This window comes from Manis pentadactyla, chromosome 8, assembly GCF_030020395.1.
Source record: "Manis pentadactyla isolate mManPen7 chromosome 8, mManPen7.hap1, whole genome shotgun sequence".
Lineage (NCBI taxonomy): Eukaryota > Metazoa > Chordata > Mammalia > Pholidota > Manidae > Manis > Manis pentadactyla.
This window is the reverse complement of record NC_080026.1, coordinates 15,837,210-15,850,494: the sequence shown is the minus strand read 5'-3', so window position 1 is coordinate 15,850,494 and position 13,285 is coordinate 15,837,210. Positions and strand designations below refer to the sequence as shown.

At 43.1% G+C, this 13,285-nt stretch overlaps 1 protein-coding gene across 2 annotated transcripts in view; it reads left to right on the top strand.

The window, feature by feature from the left end:
• The first annotated feature begins 1,538 nt into the window (after positions 1-1,538).
• Positions 1,539-13,285, top strand: part of GPD2 (glycerol-3-phosphate dehydrogenase 2) — a 124,142-nt gene continuing 112,395 nt past the window's right edge. The window contains exon 1 of one of the 2 annotated variants that reach the window (XM_036884142.2): positions 1,539-1,868. The gene's annotated coding sequence lies outside the window, so the exon portion shown is untranslated. Of the gene's footprint in view, positions 1,869-2,286; positions 2,425-13,285 lie in introns of those variants that run through there. The other variant, XM_036884141.2, reaches the window with a different exon arrangement.

Here is a 13,285-nt window from a genome sequence, read left to right as displayed (position 1 = left end):
TGATTGGAGTTAACTATTTTACAACAATTTTCTATTTTTAAAATGTTTTTCAATGTTGTAACTGAGATTAGATCTGTAATGTGAAGGGTAAGGAAGAGGTGCCGAGGTTGGTAGTTTTTCTAGAAAAAACTTCAGAGTAAGCCGGAGGCTGATCATGTTTGGCTTCCCTGTCTCTCCTCCCTCAACGCCTCCCAGACACACCTCTTTCCTTTGTTGCCTTTAATGAATTCTACAGGATGTCATGTCCTGCTTCTCTTTGGTTGTTTTGGGACCCAACCTGGTAAGTGAAATCATGTCTATGGCTTCTGACTTCTCACCTCCTCAAAATTTTCTGCCTCCTCCTGGGTTCTCTTCCATCAGGCTCTGACCTGGGTCAGACCACCACACATGGTCATGGGTCCCTGGGAGAAGTAAATCCCTTCTGGCAAAGTGACCCGGATTGTAGGGGAAAATAAACAGTAGACATAATAGGTTCTGAAAAATACTGTTCATCTAAGCATTCATTTCAAATCAATAAACACTTATTAGACATCTATTTTGTTGTACACATTGTGCTGGGCACCAGAGTACAAAAGTGAGTAACAGTTGGTCCCTAATTTCCTAAGCACTGACCTGTTCTGGGAGAGTTAGCAGGAAGGAAATCCAGGCCTGGCACCTCAATTCAACCACATTATTCCTTTTCTGCGTGGCATGTTTCTCTGATAGATAAATGATGGGGAACTGAAGTGATGTGAAAGCATTGGTCTATTCCAGGGGTTTGCAATCCTGGTTGCTCGCTAAGAGTCATGTTGTGAGATTTTAAAAGGCGGTTCTCAGGCTTTGGTGTGCGTCTGCATTACCTGCAGGGCTTGTTAAATCAGATAGCTAGGTCTCGGCCCTAGAGTTTAGGAACCAGGTAGTTGGGAGTGAAGCGAAAACTCTGTTACTATCAAGTCCTCAGGTGATGCTCAACGGCTGTTGGATCCCACAGCTACCCTTTGTTAGCCACGTTTTAAAATATGAGGATTTCCGGGTTCCATCCACAAACTGATTCGATTGATGTGGGGCTGGGAACTTGGCCTTCATCCTTTTACACCCTTCTCCCCATTCTAACGTGCAGGCAGGCTGAGAACCACTGTTCCCTAGGTAGGCTAGTTCCTGAAGTTACTATGAGTTTGGAACCCAATGAATCTACACATTCCTCTGGGCCAAACATAATAATTCTGTGGTATTTAAATAAATCAATGAGTGACTTAATACGTAACTGGCTGAAAAAACCCACCGCTCAGATTTTAGTTCAAGCTAATGTGGCTGCCTTCTTTTGGAAGGCCTTTCCAACTCTCCCCTGGCGATTTTCCAACACCAACTTAGAAATGTTATTTATAAAGCTCTCAGAGGTCTTTCAGGAATGGTCTTAAAGAAATGGGGTCCATTTGGGCCCGATCTGAGGCTACCTTGGGTCCACCTGGGCTCGCCTAGCATTTGTAGTTCCAACAAGTGAGCCGGGCATGCTCAGTGGGCAAGGTCGGTTTTTGGGGGTGGGGGGGTGCAAGAGGGAAGCCTGCTGCTTGGCGGTCGGGGCTCTCCGCCTCCCTCCACCTGTACGAGGCTGGGCCGAAGGAGCCTGTGCTCAGCCCCCACACCCCCATCCCCGTGCTTGGGCTTGGGCTTCGTCGCGGGTCTCCGTGCGGACATTCAGGCGGGGGGTCGGGAGGCCCGGCGCGCACCCAGCGCGCACCCAGCGCGCGCGGGGGGAGCCCGGGAGAGGGCATCGGCTCTAACGGCGGGGTCCCAGGGGGCCGCCCGCCGCCTGCACGCGTTTTTAGGCCCAGGGAAGCCTGCCTGCCGCGTAGGGGAAGCCAGACTCGGGGCGCGCGGCAGGCGATCAGGTAAGCCGGCCCCACAGGCGTGCAGGCGGGCGAGCGCCCCTGCTCACTCGGGCAGATGCCGAGGGGAGGGCCCAGGGAATCCGACACCCCCCGCCCTTCCCCGGCCTAGCCAGCCGGGGGTTCCCGGCCCTCCAGCCCGCTGGCCGGGGGCGCGGGGAGCCCGGAGCCGGGAGGGCGCAGGGCCGGCGCCGCAGCATCCGCCGGGCCCCGGGGCCCCGTCCGGTCGCGGTTACCGGGCGGCGGAGCCTCGCTCGCTCGCAGCCCGCCGCCCGCCTCCGCTTCCGCGTTTCTCTGCGGGGCCCGGGTCGCCCGGGCCGGAGGCCGCCGGGAGGGATGGGGAGGCCGCCGGGCCAGCCCGCGGGCGGGGAGGGGCGGCGGGAGCGGGAGGAGGAAGTGGCGCGGGGCGCGTCGGGTTACACCCGCTCCTCCGGCCCGGGAGTGACAGCCGCGCGCGCCTCGCGGGGAGCACTGCTTCGGGGGAGGCAGAGACTCCGCCCCGGCCGGAGGAGCTGGGTGCTCGCGTTCTCCCCGCCTCGCGCGAGAGGATCAATCTCAGGTGTGTGCTTCCTGGGAGACCCCGGCCCCCGCCCCCAGGTTTGGAGGGGGACTGGGCCCTGTCTGGTCCGGGTGAGTCCCCGAGGACTCAGGAGCTGGCGTGGGTGGTGGCGGGAATCTGGGGAAAGATTTAGGGTTTCTCCCCAACAGAGAAGGTGGACTCATTCTTACCTAGGTTTAGCTGTTAGGTTTGGAGGGCTGTGGGGTGCAAGACATTTCCCACTTAGTTAAGTGGCAGGACTTAGGGGCGAGGGTTGGTATCAGATTGAAAGTGCACTAAAAACTTTTGGCTTGTGGATATGGCATGGCAAGGATTGTTGCTCTCTTCTGAAGCAAGGGAGGCAAAGCTTCTAGAAGGGGCCTGAGGCTTCTTTGGGATCTTACTGCTGGAGTGTGACGGCCCTAGGAGGAAGTAAGTGTATGCTGGTGAACTTAGAACAGCCTCCACTCCCCACGTAGTGAATTTACAGGAGCAAAAGTAAATTTGCAAAGCATGCTTTGGCAGGAAGGTATAGATAGCACTGTGAATGAACTGCTGGTCCTAGCAGTTGGTCTCTGGACTGCCTTCCCCGCACGCAGGACCGCTCACACTCTAACAGCCTGCCTTAGGAGTTTCAGAGTAACTTAAAACCACAAAGTCTCACCAAGTCTTAGTGACAGGAGCCAACCCAAGTTACACATCACGTTATAAATATCATAAGAGGCAGCTATAGAAATAGCTCACAGCTAATTTAATTGACTTGTGTAAATAGGTGAAGGAAGGAAGACTGAGTTAAACGGAGCCTTTATTGCTTAAAACAAAACTTTTTGTTCATTTTGAGTATGTTCCAAGTTTGGATGTGAAGTTTCATTTTGGAGTCTGGAGGGTAATGGCCACTGCCACACTGGGACCAGGTACTTCCTGATAGCTACTGACTGCTCTCGCCTCTGAGTCCTGCATCAGTTGCTGACCATCCACTGAGAGCTGGGTGTCATTGCTCAAAGGATACCATGTGCATCCTGGGGAACCTTATGATGTGGATGTGGAAACCCTCTGTGTCTCATAGGGGCATATGTCAAGTTACAACACTCTTGAGTTTTTAAATCAGCTCTTCAAATAATGCAGCAGTACCTTAGTGATAAAAGAAATAATTTTAGGCCTGAAAACCAACATTGTTGGAGCTGTCCATTCTGGTATCTCCAATAGTCACTCTATTTTATAAAGGAACTCTGAGCAGCATTTTAAAGCCTTGCTTCCTCTCCCTCCCTCTGATTATTAAAAGATGCAGTGATGGCACAGAATTGATAAGAGGGCCACAGTGTTACCACTTGTCAGTGGGTCCCCTGTCCCCACTTAGTTTTTCTATTTGACCTTGTAGATATTTTAAAATATTGACTATCATTGTACATAAATCACACTGGTAAATATAGCTCTGAAATCCTGTTTGGTTATTTGTTTTCTGCCTCCCATCATGAACATAAGTTCTGTGTGAGGGCTCCGTCAGTCTCACACACTTTGATATTTCTAATGCTTCTAGTAATGACTAGCTTGCAATCAGCACTCAATAAATGTTTTCTCAATGAGTGATTGAATCATGGGACAAACTTTAGCTGAGAGTAGTGGGAGGAAGATAACCAAAGGCTTTGTCTTAGGTAACCTATTTGAACTCACTGAACCTCAGTTGCCTTATTGGAACAATGTGGATAATTATATATAACACCTTTAAAATCACTAGTGAGGTATCTTTTAGGTAGTCTTCAAAATATTAGCTTCCTTCCTTCTTGTACTGTTTTCATTTTATATTCAAAAAGGGAAGATTTGAACAAAGAACACAGTAGCTAGATCATTTAGCTCTTGCATGTTGTGCATGAATTATCTGGGCTTTCACCCCCTTAATTCGATGTGTGTAATTGTGGGGGAAGGTAGTTACTGGCAGCTGCAGTTATTAAAGAAAGGAGGCAATTTCCAGATCATTATCTAATTTCTCCTCTTTATTTTATTTTTTTAATGTGATGATGATATTTCTGCTTAGGTTTTCCAAAACTTAGTTCTTTCTACACTGGACTCACAAGGTTGTCTTGCAACACTTCAGAAAGGACATTAGAAATCAGATATGTGAACATTTGGTTTCTTAACTGAAGTTGTCTGTAGGGTTGTGTAACATTCTGAAGCCATAAGTCGTAGTTAAAGAAAAACTATGATTATCCTGCTTTTGGGAAGGTTAGCATTTGGCTGATGAGGTAAAACATATAGATGTGAAAGTATTAAGGACCAACATAAGCTCTTGCAGAGTCATATGCCCAGTGGTAGAATGCTGGCTGTGGTTTTGGAATGGATAAGTTAACATGGGCGCAAGGAGTTGAGCCAATTTTGTGGTGGAGAGAATATCACTTCAGCAACAGAGAGACTAAAGTTTCCTGAAGATTATACAGCAAAAGAAGATCATCTTTGTTTCAAGAATGTTTGCTATTTGTACTTCAGTGTATTACAAAGCCAGTATGAACATGTACTTTTAAAAAATGAGCTTCTTATAGAAAATTATATTAGAAACCTACAGTAAAATTCTGTATGTGCATGAAGAAATGCTTTTCATTATGTCTCTGAAGTTTTAAAGTCCAGGACTGAATTTGAAAATTATAACTTTACAATCTTGCTACTTTTAACACACTTGGATAGAAAAATGTGTCAGATGGCCTGTCTGTTCCTCTGTCCAATTGTGGACCCGGGGATGTATTTTTCATCTGTAGTTTCGGGGAAAATTGCTGGTCATTAGGTTTGGGATCCCCACAACTAGCTAATTTCAGGATTGTTGTTTTGAGAAATAGGGAAGGACTGAGAGGAACTAAACTAAGAAGGCATTGTCAAAATGGTTTTAAATGCACATCAAAATACTTTGGTAACTCCATCGGAACCCATCATCTTTGAAGAAAGAAGAAAACTTGGAAGGGGTGTATAGGCTAAGAAGAAACTAACAAAGGGCATGTTGTAAGTTTCCTTGTTTTAGAATTGTTGCCATGATAGGAGGAAAAAATGTAGGAGAGAAAGAGATGATCATACCCAACTCCAAGTGAGAAAGACAAGCTGAAGGTGGCTGTAAGCCAGGAAATCTCTAATAACTGTAGAATAGACCTCTTCCTGTAATATCTGACCAGGGATTGATCTGAGGAACATTTAAGGAAAAGGAAGCACGAATTGCTGATGGATGTTTAAATAATGATTGTGGTCAGCATTTGGCCACAATTCTTGTTTTGTGTCCTGACATGAATGTGACCATGGCTTTTTTTTTTTTTTTTTTTTTTTGGTGTTTTCTAGGACTTTCGTCTTTTGGTGGAGGTTCTTATCAGTTCTTTGGGTTAAAAATTTCTTCCTATATCATATCTGTGCTCCTGTTTCCCATTTTTCAATTGAAAATTTAATGTTGGTTCTTTCAAAATCAGATTTCTGATTTATGCAACAGTCAAAACATGATTTCTGGTTTTAATTAGGTCAAGCTTTGGTTCTATTAGTTTAAAATTAGTGGGAATAATTAGTGCATAGGAAAATGTTTCCCTTGCAAGTAAAAATTTGTGACTTTTTAAACATTTATTATTATAAACTTTAAAATGTTATTTGAGGACATTTCATTTTTCTAGCAAAATGAAGTTATTACTGATGTACCTTATTTTTTAATAGTGAGATACTATGAAAATGCGGGTACTTTTCAAGCAATGGCTGTTTAATTTAGATTTGTCAAGCCTCATATTCTTTAAGTAGTGATATGTCCTCTGTGGAATCTCATCTTTGATCATCCACCTATATCCTACCATGAAAGGTTTTAATATAAAAGGGAAAACAAACCCCATAAAGTGTAGCAGAGAGGCTATTTTCTGAAAACAAGGTTTCTAGAAGTTGCTACTGTCAAATGAGTTAGCCTCTGAGTATGACTTGGTAATAATATGTACTTAGAAAGCTTTATTACTTATATCCATCAGTGACTATGAAGGCCAGGTGGTTATATATAAGAGGAACAAAAGATTACATATTTATTAGAAAATAAATTTCTAAATGTCTTTAAAAAATGATGAAAAATACTACAGCTTAGAGTACTGGGTTCTCAAAAGTCATTTTCCTTTTATTTAAACTGAATAAAGAAAGGGTGTTTTGTTTCACTGTGTTTATGTCAAAAGTGCTTTGATCATATCACTCTGTGTTCCACCCTTCCCGTGGGGCACTCTGCCCTACTGCGTGAAATTCTAAATATTTGTCGTAGAATTCATAGACCTCTCCAGTCTTGCCCCAGTATTAAGGTTCTGCCCTTAACCTTTTCTGTGATCCAGCCAAACTGGAATACTTAGCATTCTCTAAGTCTGTCTTATTCCTGTCACTGACCCTACGCTAATGCTGTACCCTCTACGTCACTTTTTTGAAATCCAACCAATATTGAATGCCCTGACCGCTGGCTACCAGTTTCACGTGCTTTCCCTTACTGACCCAGCTAGAAGCATTTTGTACATTTGCTAAATCATTCAATCTTCTTTTTATGTCACTGGTAGGTCTCTCATTTACTCCTATATACTCTAATTATTTGAAAATATGTATCATTTCCTTTCCTGCAGAAGATCATGCAGAGCAAGGGTTGGATCTGACATAACCTTATAAAACTCACATGCCCAACCCAAGTGCCTTGCATGTGGGGGACACCTAATAAATATTTATTGAATAAATGATTGCCTCATAATTCACTCATCTCTTAATTACTCAAATGTTTGATAGAAATAGGTTGGGTGAGATTGGACAGCAAATAACATAAAGGCAGATGAATTTCAGATAATCAGGTAAGGTGAATACTGTAAGTTTTTTGGGCCACCCCTTTCTCTTTGCACATTTGGCACTTCTGATCCTAAAGGATATTTAGGAGGAGGAAAGGAAATCACTGCAGATGAAGCAAAGTTATAAAAGCAATCCCTGAAGAAAACCAGTGGAGGAATCTACAAATGAGAAGGTCATTTGGTATCTGCTACAGGCTCAGCCAGCTTCATCTGTGCTATTCGGGCTGCCTTCTTTTCACTGATTTCTGTGCTCTCTCCCACCTGTCCACCTGACCCAGACTCTTAAGAAAGAATCTGGAAAATTAATTCACAAAATGATTGATAAAATGAACATGTCCGCTCATCAAAGATCTCTGGATTCTAAGGGGACAAAACCTTGGGTACCATGTATGCAGGCTAGGTAGATGGGAACTGTGGAGCGGTGACTACTGTGAGTCCCTGAAATCACCTTATAATCACTTAAATGTGGTTTTGGTCAGTCTGCAAAATGAGGTGCCTGAACTGCATGTATTTAAAGCCCATTAAAAGCATGAAATACTTTATTGCTCTTGTCCTGCCTCAGGTAAAGCCAGTCTTGGCTAGTGGGTTCTGTCTACTGCTGGACCCTGGCCTGACTTTTCCTTTCGCCCCCGAGGTCAGTGTTTCCTTTCTCTCAGCCTCTCCAGGTGGAGCAGCTGCTGTATTCCTTGCCCCTCCCTCCCAGCTTGTGCTCATAGGATCTTCATAACAAGTATATTTTTACTTCTTTCTTCTATTATGTTTGCTAGTATTGACCCCTTTCCCCCATCCTAGCCATCATAAGTAGCTGGGCTATTTATATGGAAAAAAATATAGATTCACCAAATTTTCAAAAAGGAAGAAGGTTAGGGATCTAACCCAACCCTGTCTTTTTATTTTTCAGAATAAATAGTAATGATAAGTGTCATTTATTGAGTAGTCACCATCTTCAAGGCACTGTGCTAAGCACTTTGTGTACATTATTTCATATATCATCAATGAGGAAATAGAGTTTCAGAGAAGTTAAGTGACTTACTCAAAGCCACATAGTTTTTCCTGGTGACAGAAACTTCCTTGAAAACTGTGAAGAAATAACAGAATAAGGGATAATCTTATTCTTCCCTCTGTAATGTAAGTCCTGGCTTTTTGCTTTGCATTCCTCTCAATTGAGCTTTACCTTTTAACACTTCCACTTTTTTATACTTTAGTCCTGTAGTTCAGTAGTTCTACCGATAATGCTGAACTTGCTCAAACACAGTGCAGCGCGTAATACGTCTGCTGAAAACATCCCTTTTTTGATTTGGCTTCTAGAACCCATGACATTGTTAAAATCCTTCTAAGTCTTAATGGATGTGGGAATAACCTGCAACTTGGTATCAGCCTTTTCCACTCCTACACCTTGTTTTGAATGCTATGGCTAGATGCGTACAACTGTGCAAATTGGTGGTCCATACAAATTTATGTTCTCCAGCTTTAGCCAGCCATAAGACAGTTTTTCCTTGTTTCTAGAGAACACTTTTTTCCATTTGTTGCCATAGTTTCTTCAAACTGTCAGCATTTTCTTTGAGCCCTTAACTTCACCTGTGTGTTTCTTTATGCGAAGATGATTTTCTTGGGTACAGCAGACTAAACTGTTAAAACAGAAAGGTCTGAACACATACAAAAACACAAACAACAGACGTTTGTTTCTTGGGCAAGTCATAGTCTTGATTGGTAGATGGCTTTCCTCCACTTGATGATTTAGGCGTCCTGGAAACTTTGTGATTCTGCCATCCCTTAGGGCTTTTTTTTTTTCAACTGTATCCAGTTAGTGGAAGGAGAAAGAGAAGAGAAGAAGCGTATCTACTTTCTAAATGCTGTTTTGAAATGAATGTATCAGTTTCTCTCACATACAATTGGCCAGAAATCAGGTGCACCTGTTACACTTATCAGCAAAGGGAGATTGGCGAATGTAACCTAGCTGGCAGCAGAGGAGCTTATCCGTTTAAAATTATGGGTGAAGAATTAAGCATCCCCTTCACAGCAGGATGCTTAAAAGCCTTTACTGGTAATTTGTTGCCTCCTGGACAAAGGCCAGAGTCCTTTGAATGGCATATAAAATCTGCAGAGATTTACCCATTTGCCCATTCAGTCTCCTCACCTCCTCGGTTATAGCTACTGCATACTGTCCTGTGTTCTTGGCATGTCACACCCACTTGGTCTTGAAAATGCAATATTCATTCATTCCATCACGTCTTTGCTCAGGTTCACCCTAGACTTGGTAAACCTTCAATGTTTGCATTAATGATTGCTTTTTCTACAAACCTAATGATGTTTCCTACCTTCCCTTTCCCCCAGGAATAATTAACTCCTCTAGCCCTGATACAAACCTTAATTGTATCACTTTGTTTTAGAATCTTCTCTAAGTTATGAGTTCCTTAAAGGCAGAAACTATAAATTATTCATCTTTGTTTATTCTTGGTTTAGTACTGCTTTTGGTTTACATATTGCTTAACTTTCTGTTGTGAAATGTAAATTCTGTTTTGTATATCCTCTTTTCTTTACTTCAGCGGTGGAGGCAAATCTTCTGATTGAAGTAGAGGATGAATGCAGAAGAAAATCGGTGGCCATGTAGTTAGTTCAGATGGGTGGCAGACTTAATCGTATGTTCTTTGTCTTTTAGCGCTGAGTGCCTTATCCAGTGTTTCTGCTCACCATTGTCATTGTTTTATGCTGAATTGTAATCGTTAACTTTTCAGTTACATAGCCAAAGAAATACAAGCATCAGACACATGTGGTTTTCCGCTAGTGTTTAAGGATGGTTGACTGGGCAGTGTCCAGTGCCTGCTCCCAAGTACAGGATTGGTGTGTGGAGCCTCTCAGAACCTTGGTTAAAATGTCCAGCTCCTTTTAGGTATCTTCCAACCTTGGTTTCCTTGATCCTATATGAACTAACTTTTTAAATATATTGAACAAAGGATTCAGCGGTAAGAACCTAGTAAGAGAAGAGTGGCAAGGGCACATGGAATACGGCAGGAGGGAGTTACACCTTGGTGCAGGCAGGTAGAGAGTGGAGGTAAGGGGAAGGCAAGGGTGGGCTGAGGGGTGGCAGGGGAGCCTGTGGGGAGTGGAGGGCGCTCTGGGGCATGGGTAAAGGTGGTTTGGGTGACACAGTGAACTGCTGGACAGTGGATGGCTTGCTCTGAGTGAAGGACCAAACGAGACCCATTTTGGTACCGAAGAGAGAGCCACTGACCCTTGTTCTAGGTCCTCTATGTAAGGTTAACCAAAGTCATGCTATGTCATTTTACTTCCTGAGATCAATGCATTGTCCTAGAAGGGACACAGCCTTAAGAAATAACTTACTTTCTTTAAAAAAATATTGACTCCTTGAGTTGACTGTTTTGATGGCATTTGGTTTTCTATCAATACTTTCCTCTAAGTTAGATGGTGTTCAGGGTTTGTGGGAGAGCCAGAAAGCAATTTCTCATCCTTTTTTGAACTAAACATGAATACCAAGAAGTATTCTGAATAGTGGACAGAAAAAAAAATCACTTTTGAGGGTAAAAGTTGCCCAAGTGACATGGGTTAACCCAGGCCATAGACCTTTGATCAAGCCTCTTACTGGGAATGTTTTAAATCTGTCAGTGGAGCTACTAGAGATAGACTAAGTATAAACAGTGGACTCTGTGTGATTAAATCCTGACATTAACTGAAAGAGAGCCTGCAACCTCCCTGTGACCTGTGTGACAGGTAACCTGTGGCCTGGAGTTAGATCTCCACTAGGCGTTGGGCTTTATAGGGTTTTATTTTTGATAGAACACCCCAGAAATAACAGTATCTGTTCTGTTTGAGAGAATGTTTATTTTGGGAAGAGATGCTTGAGAAATGCCGCCGAAGGCCCATCTGCTCTTTTTCCAGAAACATGATGGGATCCATGTCCCAGCTTGTGAATCTAATGCACCATTGGCTCGGTCAGCCCCGAGGACTGCTTGGGGTGATCAGGGTTCAGGTTCATCTCCTCTAGTTTTCTGTGTCACCCCAACTTGACATTGCAAATGTGGGAGCTCATTATAGGTGCTCAGTAATGTTCTGTATTAGCAGTGGGGTTGATAACAAATCTATATATATATATTTTTTATTAAGGTATCATTGATAGACACTCCTGTTTCATGAGGTCGGCTCTGTTCTCCGGGTGTATACAGTCTGGCGCAGCCTTCTTTCTTGCTCTTTTGGGATTAGTTGTATTAACTATATATTCGTATTATATGTGGTTTTGGGAGGATTTCTCTGTCTCACCTCTCACACTGCCATCTTTTATATCTGATAGCAGATGTATTTTTATACCTTATTTATTGTATCTCAGATTCTCAATATGACTTGTGAAATAGATGAGATTTTTATGGATGAGAAGACTACAGCTTGGTCACACAGGTAGTAAATGGCAAAGTTGGCATTCGGTCCAGGGATGTCTGTCTCTGATGGCCCGTATGCTCACTGCTTCATGCGGAGAGTGTTCTACTGACCAGTCGGTGGTATCCTTTGAATATGCCAAGGATTGCACCTTATGACGGGAAGGATTCCGGCTGTGCTTAGAGCACTGGCACACTGAATTGTCAGAAGGTGGGGAGAGGGAATGGTGGTCCCCATCCAGGAGGGTCTGTCCTTCCTGTGTATCTGCGGGCTTCCTTCCGAGCCTGGCACAGTGGAGGGACCCTCTGGGCTTTGGGCTGATGAGATTCGACACTCTTAGAGTTGAACCCTGGGCAACACCACATTTCCCTACATTCTATAGGCTTTGTAGTCACTAGTTTGATTGGTTGTTGGGATTTCTGATGTTTGTTAAATGTTAAATCTCTGAGAGGATGTACTATGAAATAACAAAAAAATTCAAGACTGGTTAGGTAGAGTTTAACTCAGGCTTAGTTACTGTGTCAGAGGCACAAGGCAAATTCATTCTAGTTAGGGTGGAGACTGTTCTTTAAAATAAGGCAGATAATTCTGTGACATTTTCCAGTTCTTGCTCCAAGATTCCTAATAGATTGTAAAGGCAAACCATTATTTTCCTTTCTCTGTGTGGGTCTTTTACTCTAGTTCATTAAAGATGAGAAAAGTTGTATAACAGAAAAATCACTCAAGTAATGGTCAGATAATATGGGATTTAGTCAAATGTCAGCTATCTATCTGCATGGTGCTCTTTAGAGTTCTTACCTTTTTCTTTCCATTTCTCTCTCACATACATACACATGCACAGACTGTTTTTTTTCTCTCTCTTCTTATTACAAGAATAATACATGCTTATTTTAGAAATATTAAAGCTGATATACAAAGGAAGAAAATAAAAATGATTTACAGCCCGACTATTCAAAGATGAGATTTTAAACATTTTGGGGTATATCCTTCTAGTTTTCATGTTGTGTGCTTGCCCATATACTTTAAAACAAATACAGTTTTATCTACTTTTGTTCTCTTCATAATTAATTTTCTGCTTGCCTATTTACCCCATCTCCATCCAGAGTGTAATTAACCCAGAAAGAATTAATTCCTAAGCAATAAAAGGAATTATAGAATATGTGACTTATTTAAGGCTGTCTTTTTATTTTTAGACCTTTTTTCACTTCATTGTAATTATTACCAGCAAAAAAAAATGTTGCTTTTTCAAGTCAAAGTCAGGTAAATGGCTGTTGATGGCATTTACTTTGGTATAGTCAATAACCTATCCCCCCACTGCCCAATTTGGATGGGAAAAAAGCAGGAGGCCCTGGGGAGAAAAGGGTTTTTGCTGGGGTTTTTGAATCTACCCGTGCCCTGAAAACAGAAATGTACAGACAATCACCATCTTTTACGTGAGGAAACTGAAGCTGGGTGGTTTTGTCCAGGCTGAGATTGCCGTAGGGTGGCGGGATGTCCAGGTTGCTGACTGCCCAATTCTTTGATTGCTGCTGAGCCGTGAGCTGCCTCAGAAAACTGTCTGAAAACCGCCATGCTGCTGGCAGCTGCCAGACTAATGACCGAGGTAGGCACAGGTGCCCTGGGCGAGGTCAGGCCCAAGGGTCCCTGGGTTGCCACTGGAACCTGGAGTTTTGACAGTCCTATTA